Below are 12,043 nucleotides of genomic sequence, written 5' to 3'. Positions count from 1 at the left end.
GGTCTTGTAATTATTGATTGTATTTTTTTTTATAGTTTACATTGTCTCGGTATCGTGGGCGCTATATTTTTTATATTTTTTTCTTGAAAGCAAAAATTGTTTAGGATAGCATATCCAAAATTCAGAAATGCGTTATATTTTTTTCTTGAGTTTTGATTTTTCAAAATTAACCGGTGGTTCGAAAAATCATTTTTCCCTTTTTTCCAAAAATGACTTTTTTTTTAAATTCATAACTTTTAAAATACCGGGCCGATTCAGATGACCGATATACTAATTTGAATCCACATGAAATACCACATATGCATAAAAATTGGATTCTAGTTGCATAGCTGTAGTCCAGTCGCATAGGAATATTGAACGAAAACTGAAAACATGTTAACTTTGAAAAATCACTCGAAAACGATAGAAACACCACTCTGATATTCAAATATGTTATGTAAAAAAACTCAGCTTTTAAGAAAAAAATATAAAAAATAGTGTGACCCTAGTTCCGAAATCATGTAAGCTATGAGAAATAAATTACAATCAATAATTACAAAAACAAAATCTGTTTTTTTTTCAAGTGTAATGTTTTTGAACAAAACTAGCTCATTGGCTTTAATTTGAGCTTCAAAAATATTCGCAATATTTGTCGTGATATTACTAATAGTAACTTTCACAATTTTCGACCCAATTTCATCCCCATAATCCATTTTAACCCCCATCGACGGTATATCGAAAACAAAAGTATGGACCCTTATAAATTTTTGACATTGTATGTAAAACTAATGGAGCCTCAAATTGGTCTCAAAATTTAAAAAACAACAACAAACCAAAGCTTTCAAAGATTTCATCATAAATTAGACAATTGAGGTACACTTCAGTATTTTTAAAACAAAATTAATTTAAATATCGTTCATTTTCTAGTGATAGCTCGAAAGTGAAAAAAATTTAAAAGCTGGGTATACCCATTTCAGATCCGGCAAAAACTGACTTCTCCGACCAAATTTAATTTTTATTTAATTATTTTTGGCCAGAGAATAAAATGTAGGAATTTGTTCAAATCTTCATAAAAAATACTAGTTTTTTCAAAAATTACACTGAAAAAAATATTTAAATTGAATTTTATTTTTCTTAAAAAGTTTTTTTTAATTCTCAAAAAAATATTAAAAAGTAACAGTGTATTGGCGACATAAAACCTTGAACAATTTCCTATATTTAATGGTCTTACCAAAATTATGTAGTACTTATAATTTTTGAGTTGGAAATTCTTGGAAATTTTAAGTTTTTTAAACCTTTTTTTCAAAAAAAAAAAATAAAATTACTGAAAAACTTTAATACCTACAGAATTTTAGTTCAAATTCAGAACGAAAATTATATGAATAGTCCATACAACTACTAACAAGTCTCCCATACATCGAAAGAAGGGCACTATTACAGGGAAAAAGTTTTTTTGAACAAGCAAGCGGTATGAAGGGAAACAACATGAGAAAGGTTGGCTTCACCTTCTAGTTGGATTTTTTCATCATTATTCACTAACTCCACCCAAACAGCATCAAAATAAAATAGTCTGAGCTATACTTCTGAGTTTTTTGTTGTGCTTCGATATAACGTACGATTCGACACAACGTATAATTTTTAAAACGAAATGTACGTTATATCGAAGTTTCCCTGTAATGTACATTCTTTCAAAAATTGTCTAAAAAAGTCAATATGTCAATCTTTGAAAAAAATCATTAAAAGATCAGATTTGATGATATTACGCTCAAAACTGGGATTTAAGCACTTGAATATTATAGCAAGAAAGTAAAAATATTATGAAACAGCTGAGGCAATTTACATATATAATGCCGTGAATAACGATATTACGATATATTACGATATTTTTGTATCGATATACGGCTTCACCCGACAATGATATTGAGCAATTTCATGAAAGTAGGTTCTATCACAAAATAAAATACTCTGATTTTGCTATTTTTTGCACTTTTTTGAAAATTTGTAATTGTTGGAACGCTAAGCCGCTTTACAATTTTTTTTTATTATAATGGAATGTGAATTATTCTGCAAAATAAGCAAAAAACAATGAATATTCCGTTCATAACATAAGCTTTCTAAAATCATATCGAAAGTATATTTGGCCTCATCTTCTTAAAATAAAAAAACAGTTTCCTAATATTTGGCCTAGGAGCATATTTGGTTATATTTGGCCAATCCGGAAAAAGGCGATTTTTCAGGCACAACCAGTAACATCCCAAAAATGCAGTTTTTTAGGTTTCCTGGAACTTTAATGCGGTTTCTTGCAGTTCAACAAACTATTTTTCGTAATAATCGGTCAAATGTTCGACAATAAATGAGGGGCTTAGAATGCAAGGGGTGTAAGTGACTTGATCGATTTCTCTTCGTCAAGTTGTTCTTTGATTAATAACTCAACTGCAAAAACATTCCAATTTGAGTTTGCTATAGAATTCGATAGATGAGGTTCAGACCTTCCTTCCACATTGTCAATTACAGCTGGAAATGAGTTTGCAGCTAAGTTATGACCAAAAGAGAGAGTCGATGTAGAGAAATCGATCAAATCACTTACATCCCTTTCATTCTAAGCCCCTCAAATGCCTTCCCCATGTTTTTCATTGGAATAAAGGGTGTGTCACATCAAATTGCATCACGGAAAAAAACGCTGTAGAAATTTAATTTTTAGGAATTATATCTTCAGCTTTCGTTTATAATCAGATAAGAGTGTATAGATCACGTTGGCCATGCTTCACTGTCAATTTTTCCTAAATTTGGAAAAATGTCGTCGAACGAAAAAAAAGCGTCGTGAATTAATCCTGCGCACTCATCTCGAGAATCCGGAGTTGTCACATCGGGACATCGGTAAGATGCTGGGAATCGTCCAATCCACGGTCAGCAGAGTACTAAAACGATACTTCGAGAACCTAACCATCGACCGGAAGGTGAAGAACGGCAAAAATGGATGCTCCGTCAGTGAAAAAGATCACAAGCGCGTAGTTAAGCAGTTTAGACGTGATCCGAGAAGTTCGGTCCGGGATGTCGCCAATAAGCTGAATTTGTCAAGTTCATTCGTCCAGCGGACCAAGCAGCGGGAGGGCCTGCGTACATACAAGGTTCAGAAGGCTCCTAACCGCGACGAAAGGCAAAACATGGTGGGGAAGACGCGAGCCCGGAAGCTGTACACCGAAATGCTGACGAAGCCGCATTGCCTGGTAATGGACGACGAAACCTACGTCAAAGCGGACTTTCGTCAGCTGCCGGGCCTGTTGTTCTTCTCCGCAGAGGACAAATTCAGCGTTCCGGAGGAGATTCGCAAGCAGAAACTATCCAAGTTTGCCAAAAAGTACATGGTGTGGCAAGCGATCTGCTCTTGCGAAAAGCGGAGCGCCCCCTTCGTGATGACCGGCACGGTAAGCGGGCAGGTTTACCTTAAGGAGTGCCTACAGAAGCGCTTACTACCACTATTGAAGCAGCACGAGGGTCCGACCATCTTCTGGCCGGATCTCGCTTCGTGCCACTATTCAAAGGACGTGTTGGAGTGGTACGAAGCCAACGGGGTCACCTTCGTGCCAAAGGAATTGAACCCGCCCAACGCGCCGGAGCTTAGAGAAATATTGGGCGATTATGAAGCAGGCCCTCCGGAAGAACCCAAAAGTTGTCAAATCGGAGGCAAACTTCAAGAGAAAATGGAATTCTGTTCAAAAAAACTACAACCTGACGTTGTACAGAACCTTATGGACGGGGTAAAGAGGAAGGTGCGAGCATACGGGTTTGGGCTCGAAGTATGAATAAAAAGAAAATGCCAAAAGTTGTTTAATAGTTTTTATTTTACAGTCTAAAATTTTTAAAAGGATCGGTCTACTGGGCGAATTTCTACAGCGTTTTTTCCGTGATGCAATTTGATGTGACACACCCTTTAACCGGAAGGTTGATCGTTTTTTTGCAGTGCCGTTTAAACGGATACAAAAATAAAATCCAATTTTTTGCAAGCATAATATTATTTTAAGGAAGGCCAGCTAAGTGGCCTTAATTTGATAGGTTGGTCATCTCAATCGGTCCTATAAATCAAAATTTATGAATTTTTGAAAGAAAGTTAAGGTATGATCTCGTTCAGATTCTCCAATCCTTTTGATGATTGAATTAGTGTGTTCCTCTGGGATGAGTCTACTTTGAAGACTGCTTCAAATAATACAAAAAAAACATTTTTGTTTTATTGTTAATAAAAAATATGTTTTGACAGAGTATATACTTTATCTGATGATGATTTCACTCCAACCATCTAACGAATAGTGCCACAAACTTTTAAACACGATGTGCTCTATAAATCGATGTTTACAGCAAACAGTCAACCGTTATAGCAGTGAGACACTCATCTCAAGTCTATTAGTATCGCGGTACTCGACCTGTTTGGTCGAGGCATCACTCTTGCAGAGGAGACCTCCACGTTTGATTTGAACCTATTCTGCCTTACACTCCGCCGCCGCAAGCTTGCGTTATTGGCTGTAGACCGAGACTTTGAACTACACAAGGCGCGCGCTCGTCGTGTTGTGCTGCGTTTTTTGACGATGCATCAAAACCGGTCCACACAACCAGAGTCAAGTTAGTCAGTCAGTGCTTCCTTGTATGAGTTTGTTTACACTTTTTACTCCATGTCTCGCTTTCCTCGTGGTCCCAGGCACCATCGGGCTCATCCGCCGGAGTTGTCTCACCATATCGCAAGAGACATAAGCGGTTTGTTTACACGATCAGAAGACACGTTTTACCATTTTGTACAACGGTGCGCAGAGAACGCAGAGAACACAGTTAGCCGCCGGATGGGGGAAAATCGTAATTTGGGGCGAATATGCTCGATTCTAGATTGGATTGACACCGAATCAATTGGCCTAATAGCACGGTCCGCAATCAATCTGTCAATCACTGAGACCGCAAACCTAAACGGTCGACCCTCAAAATGGGACCACTTCAGAACCCATCGATCCGCATCGAATTAAATTGTCGTTTGCTCAAGCGAATGATTCTTAAAGTGTTTACTTACGATCAATCCGATCGGAATTAGCTAAACCCTTGGTGTTACAGTTCCGAACCAACCAAACCAATCCATTGCAAGTTGTGTTGTTTTGTTACTTAATTTGATTACCCTTTTTCGCCTCGACGCGCGTTGCATTTTATGGACCGTGAAAGAAGATCTTTCAGTGCTCGCACTAGGCATGTAGGTAGGTGCTCGCGGTTTACACCTATTGGATTGAACATAGGACTTACACACGGATTATGCTCTGTGCAAACGTTCCCCAAAGACGGGGGAAGTTTATTTTATTAGCGTTTTTTAAAGGCATAGTCTATTTGTAGCTTGTTTCGCGCGCGAGGTTAATATGGCGTAAGATTGAGTTAGCTTTCAGCGCGTTTTAATGTAAAAAATGAAGCAAACTGAATACGGTTTTTTATCAATTATAGCCCGTACTGTAAATGGTTGTAAATGTTGAGAATTATGTTCGCAGAAATAAAAAGCAAGTACCGCAAGTACTGTGAGCATTCACTATAAGTCAGAAGTTTTATGAACTCGAAATAATGCTATTGCCTCAAAGATGGCACAAAATGTTCCACAATTTTTTCACAAAAAAATCAAATCACTTTCCCAACAACTCAATACATCTGCATGCTTCGACATATGCCATAACTTTTGCTCTGTGTAATTGCGGCTTCCGTACCAATTAATAGCCTTTATCCTCGGTCTATAATTAGAGGGCTCATTAAAGAGGATGATACCTCTTTTCAGTAAAACAGAGCCAGAAGCTACCGCCTTTTCTCTCCCATCACCTGGTACAATTGCAGAACAATTTGTCAGCAAGTTCATTTTCACAGCAAACCGAGAAAAGAGCAGGTACCAATTAACGTATTGTATGATAATAATAATAAACATACAAACAGCATATGTGTGCATCTCTTCCCTTCATTCATAACCGGACGGCTTGTTTTTTTACGAACAGAACATCCCAAGTTTGATCATTGCTTCCCATTTTAATCCATGCGATACGACGACCGAAGCCAGCAGGTGTGTCATCATTATCTCTTTATCGTACCAGCGTGCAAATAATACCCGTGATAATCGGTCCGACATGAAATTTAATTGACAATTATTGCACAAAAAATACAGTTTTTTTTGAACGCTTCAATTTTTACGCCAATAGTGAAACCTAATCCACAGCTCCAACGGATGTAAACATCGAATATCAATGAACCGAGAGGTAAAGAGAATCTTCATCGTTTCGTTTCATTCGAGTGAATGAAAACATGCCCCTATGGTCGCAAACGCAATGCTTTGACCCCGGAGGGGAAAATGTAGCACTCGGGATGTTTACCTCATTTTCTTCAATCCTACGTATGAGCAGCAGGAAACCACATGAATATTAATTACAAGCAGTTTGTCTGGAAATAAGAAATGAGAGCAAAGCTATAAAGAGCATTAGAGGAAGGATTTGATTCGTTCAAATCGTAAGGTTGACGAATCTTCTTTCCAGTTAAATTAAATCGCTTCTATCTATATAAATCCTACTTAAAAAGCGACGCCGTTTCGATGTTCGTGACAACCCGTCGTCTGATAGTGCCATAACTTGTTACATCTGACCAGGTTCTTAGAGAAGCATAATTATAGACACTGGGCCCGCGCGCTGCTCATATTCCATACTCCGCCACGGCGCAATGTGTGAACTACTTTGGTTGATTAGAAAATCGCAGCACCCGGCAAAACCTATGCTTATGTTGAATAAAACTAATTACCTGGGCTCTCGGTGCGGGTAGGATGGAAATCAGATATACTCGGCGAAGCGGTAGGATAATTTGGCTAACCACCAACACATTTGTGGGCAAATAATCCATGACAAGCTAAGTTGGTAATGATCGCGTGCGATCCTTCTGTTTTACATGAAAAAGCAGATCCAAATCAAATCGACATAAGACAAAACATGACTTTTTTATTCCATCTGTTTATTAGGCTCATTTAGCAATTCAGCTGTAACAGAGCTGAATTTATTCGTATACATTTTTTATCTTAACATAACTATTGTTGTATATTATACTGTAGCCATTTTTAGGCGTAAGAGTATTCCTATCTATTGATAAACATTTGTTTTATCTATTACACAGTAGCTGTTTAGGCCTAAGCGTATTCCAATTCTATCGATACACAACACATGCCGTCTTTTTCGGCGTAAGAATATTCCTATTGTTCGAACGTTCACAGTTGGACAGTTCGCAGCGGGACTGTTGATATGTTGTGTTATTAATAGTGCAAGGGGCTGGGATTACCGTCACATGATGATTGTTGCGTGGACAAAGTAGCTAGAATAACACAAAAAGATGGTCAGTTGAGGGGCCCTGAGTTATGAGCTCATGATCGTTCGCTTAGTAGCGGATACGCAACCAATTAGGCTACGAAGACCCTCTTTTCGGTTTAGATGAAAGTTTGCATTTATTTAGAACCAGAGAAAATATGAATTTTCCATGAGGAATTGGGACCATTTTGACTCAATAACTAATTTTCAAAAGGATGATGTGAAGTAATTATGTCCTACGATCGGGCGATCCATTGTTAGATAAAGTATGGAACGTAGTTTCTCAGCCATTCTTGGATTTCTTAACACACGTCCTATGGGTACGGCGCCAAGTACTTTTAACGAATTTATTTGTGTGTAGAACACAAATAAATTCGTTAAAATTTTCGGAAACGACACACGTTGCATAAGAAGAGGAACTCTGTGAGAACATGTTTCTGGTAAATGGCAGAGTTCATTTTCTCTCCACGGCTCGAAACTATTCAACGATGAATGTTTAATCCTGAAGTGAGCGGTTAAAAATAGCAACGACATGATTCACGGGCGAATACGAGGGCTATCCAGAATGTAGCAGACGTTTTTGACTATTGCGGCAGCTAGTGGGTTAGAGCCGCCACCTTAGTGTTAAAAGATTCCTGTGCAAAATACGCATCTAGCTTTGCAAAATACGCATCTCTCTTAGGGGGGCCGCCATACAAATGAAACACAAGGGGCCTGGCCGGGTAAGGGAGTAAAAAGTGTCCCCAAACCAAATCACTAGCTTCATGACAAATATTGTATAGGACATTAAAAAAGAAATTTTGGCGGTTTGTTTGAACCCCTATATGGTTTAACATAGGATCTATAGTGAAACACGTACTTTTTCGTTTATTTCACGCCATAAGCTTCGAGATAAAAATTTTGAAAAAAATCCTGAATGTGCATCTCACTACAGTGTTTCAAGAAAAATTATTAAAAAAAAATTCATCAAAAATTTTAGTACTAAAAAAATATTGGAATTTTGAAAAAAAAAATTGGTATTTAGATATTCAGTACTACTCTAATTCATATTTAAATGTGTTCCCACGGCTTTTCTAGATATGTGTGATTTTTTTCAGATTTTTTTCAGTGTTGCACGGTACACATTTTTTTTTTAATTTTCAAAGGGCCTGGCTGGGTGAGGGAGTAAAAAGTGCCCCCAAAACAAACCACCAAGTGTATGGAAAATATTGTATAAGGTACTAAATGAGAAATTTTGACAGTAGTACCATATATTTGAGTCCTTATATGTTACACCATAGGATCAATGGTGAAAAATGCATCATTTCGTTTTTTTCACGTCATTCTCAATAGCTTTGAGACAAAAATAAGAAAAAATACTGAAAGTACATCTTACTAAAGTGTATCGATAAATATTTTCAAACAAACAAAAAATGTAATAATAAAAAAAATTAAATACGCGGTACAAAAAAAAATATTTTTTTGGCATTTCGAAATTTTGGAAAAATATATCTTTGAGACCCACTTCTGCTCTAGTTTTTATTTAAATGCGTTCGAATGTGTATTTTTTTTCTACATATGGTGTAATTTTTTCCTGAATTTTTAAGTCACAAAGACAATGTGCGAGACACAAAAGAATTTTCTTCATCGTCTGCATTATTATTTTTATTTTCTTGGAATCGATTATTTTATTGTATTCGTGGTTATCAATTGTCTGATTAAAACAAAAAAAAATAATAATTTGGATTTTTTCTCATTAATCCGAATTATCTTTCCACAAGATCTTTTTTTTCTCACAGAGCTCTATCGTACTGCTGACTCCTATGAATTTGGTAAACCATCTAAATCCAATGTAAAGATAATCTCACATATATTTTAAGATACGAGCAAAAAAAAATCTTCGTACAGCACGATGCTCTAAATATATCAACAAAATTTAGACATATAAAAAACAAAATTTAAATAAATATTAGAGCAGTACTGGGTCTCTAAATTCAAAATAAATTAAAAATGCTCAAAGGCCAAAAAATATTCAAAAATGCCATACAAATGAAACACAAATTTCAGTATTACTCGAGAATTAATCAAGCAAATGAAACTAAACTAGGCATGTGAAGGTTTTAGGGTGCAATAAATGATTATATGGTGGTTAGACACTCCACCCCTCTCCTTAAGGGGGGGGCTGCCATACAAAAGAAACACAAATTTCTGCATAACTCAAGAACTAATCAAGCAAACGGAACCAAATTTGGCATGTGGAGGTTTTAGGGGATGAGAAATGTGTTTATGGTGATTCGATACTCCTCCCCTCTCATTCCAGGGGGGCTGTCATACAAATGAAACACAAATTTCTGCATAACTTATGAACTAATCAAGCAAACGGAATTAAATTTGTCATATGAAGGCTTTAGAGAGCACGATATGTTTCTATGGTGTTTCGACGCTTCTCCCCCCTCTCCAAGAGGGGGAGGTCACACAACTCGAGAAGTAAGCAAGCAGACAGAGCCAAATTCGGCATATGGAGGCTTTAAGGGGCAAGAAATGTTTTTATTGTGAAGCGACACTCCTTTCTTCTCTTTAAGGGGAGGCTGTCATACAAATGAAACACAAATTTTTGCATATCCCGAGAACTAATCAAGCAAAGGGGTAAGCACAAAACTCGAAGAAGCAATCGTCATATTTGGGATGTCATAATTTTAGTATATTTCTGTATCAAATATGTATTCCATGTAAGGGAGAAACATGTTGTGATTGTGATTGAAAAATCTTGAACGAGAATTGTGTCTGAAAATAATGTTATATTACAATGACGAGTTTTGGAGATTAGAAAATTTATAGTGAAAGGAAATTGTCAAGGGTCAATTGGAAGATCATTCAATCAAAAGTTCTGCGTTTGAACCAATGAACGTTCCTTTAGCAAGAAAACGTGAATGCTTGAAGGTATTGATAACAAAAAAAAACATTTTGGGCGAAACGAAGTTGCCGGGTCAGCTAGTACCCTATGCAAAATATCAGCTCATTCGGATTTCATTTACTAGTGTCGCACAGCCGTCAAAGTTTTAGTTCGTTGAAAACCGAAATATCTTTAAAACTTTTAACTTTTATCTTTACTTTCGAATTTAAACTTTAAAATATTTGTATGTTTGGGGTCAGACATTTGTTTCCTTTCTCTCTTTCCATCTCTTTTGGGATTGCACCCAAAAAAAGTCCATGTCAACGGGGATCGAACCAAGGCCGGTTGGAATGCAAGGCTAATTTACACGACCACGCTACTGGTGCTGTTGCATAAATGTGTGATAATATAACACCTCAATATAAAATGAAGTTGGAATGTGTTTTCTAAGAGCAAAAAGGAGAGCTTAATGTGAATCTATATCTATCTCGGTCTGGGCCGTGTATGTGGCAAAATATGTGAAAATCTGTAATGCGTCCTTTTTGCAATGTGTCCCCTGTTTTGCTCGCTCACATCAATCTTATATTGCAATGCCATATAAATTACAAAATGCTATACCAGTATTTGAGAGCCATGACATTTTATGTTATTCTTAGGCTCATTTATTGTGATAAATCGGGATGACAAAACATGTGCTAAAAATTAATTTAGCTGGGAAATCCTAAGTTTCGAGACACACCATGTTCGTAACATGAATCATGTTCAGACGTGAATACAATCATGAAAAGCTACTACTTGAGGTTCTTTTTCCGAGACATTATTGAGGCAGGCTTGACGCAATTGATTGAGATTTTGCGCTTAGGATGATTATCACATATTTTGTGAGTTAAAAGCAAAATGCTGCATCATAAATCACAATTTATCATGATCCACTTTTTTTCTTCTAAATTTGGAACCATAGAGAGTGTTCTATTTCAAACTAGAACCACGAGGCAAAACAGAACTGCTCGCACACGAAAGAGGCGTCGACTGCGCATCACCAACAACAGGAAGTCTACCGGGCATTAAAAATGCAAAAGCGGAGAAATAAATTTATTCAGAATTATACCCAAAACATGGCCCGAAGAAATGTTCTGTCGAATGAAGAGAAGCAAAAAAAAGAACACTCCATCCTGTTTTCTGGTTTTCTCGCCGTGATTATGTTGGCGCTCGTTGGTTGGTACGGGAAAATCATAAAACTTCGTGTCGTTCTAGAGTCAAAGAAGGTCAGCCTCTAGGAAAAAGATAGTTTTCTATTTTCCCCTTCTTTCCCATCAACGTTCCTTGTTGCTGCCAATATTTTGAGCATCATTACGCATTCAAGCATAACGTGTTGCCCTTTGCGAACTTATTTATGCGTTCGCAGAGATAGTGCGCTCTTGTTTTTTCCCACCTCCTGTCTCCAAGCCGGGATGGCGGCTGGGACGGATTGACGAAGTGCGGGGTGCTTTGTTTCGTTTCGAGGGAGAGACACCCCGAGGGCACACCTGGGTCCGAAAGTGATTCATTCAAGATGTAGTCGCGCGAAGTGAGCGAAAAAGAATCACAAACAAACAAAAAACAAGGAGATTTCTGCTCCCTGATTGCGCGTGAGGGGATTCCAAGATCAGTCCAAGGGGGAAAGTTAGCGAAAATTTACTCGTTTCAAACGCCTCGGGAACGACAATACAGAGATAGTGTGTCTGAGGGAGAAAGGGTTCGCAATGAATTAATTCGTTCCAGTGTCTTTCCCCCGCGCGTCCCTTCGTGAGACGCGCGTTGCGCGAGACATGAACTACTAACGCGCGTCACTCGTTTGGAGCACGTTTTT

The 12,043-nt window shown here is 37.4% G+C and overlaps 1 protein-coding gene across 4 annotated transcripts in view; it reads left to right on the top strand.

Moving 5' to 3' along the window:
• LOC129780322 (signal-induced proliferation-associated 1-like protein 2) overlaps positions 1-12,043 on the top strand; it is a 245,109-nt gene that overhangs the window by 193,911 nt on the left and 39,155 nt on the right. The window lies entirely within an intron of this gene.

Source organism: Toxorhynchites rutilus, chromosome 3, assembly GCF_029784135.1.
Source record: "Toxorhynchites rutilus septentrionalis strain SRP chromosome 3, ASM2978413v1, whole genome shotgun sequence".
NCBI classification, from domain to species: Eukaryota; Metazoa; Arthropoda; class Insecta; order Diptera; family Culicidae; genus Toxorhynchites; species Toxorhynchites rutilus.
This window is presented reverse-complemented; position numbering and strand designations above follow the sequence as displayed.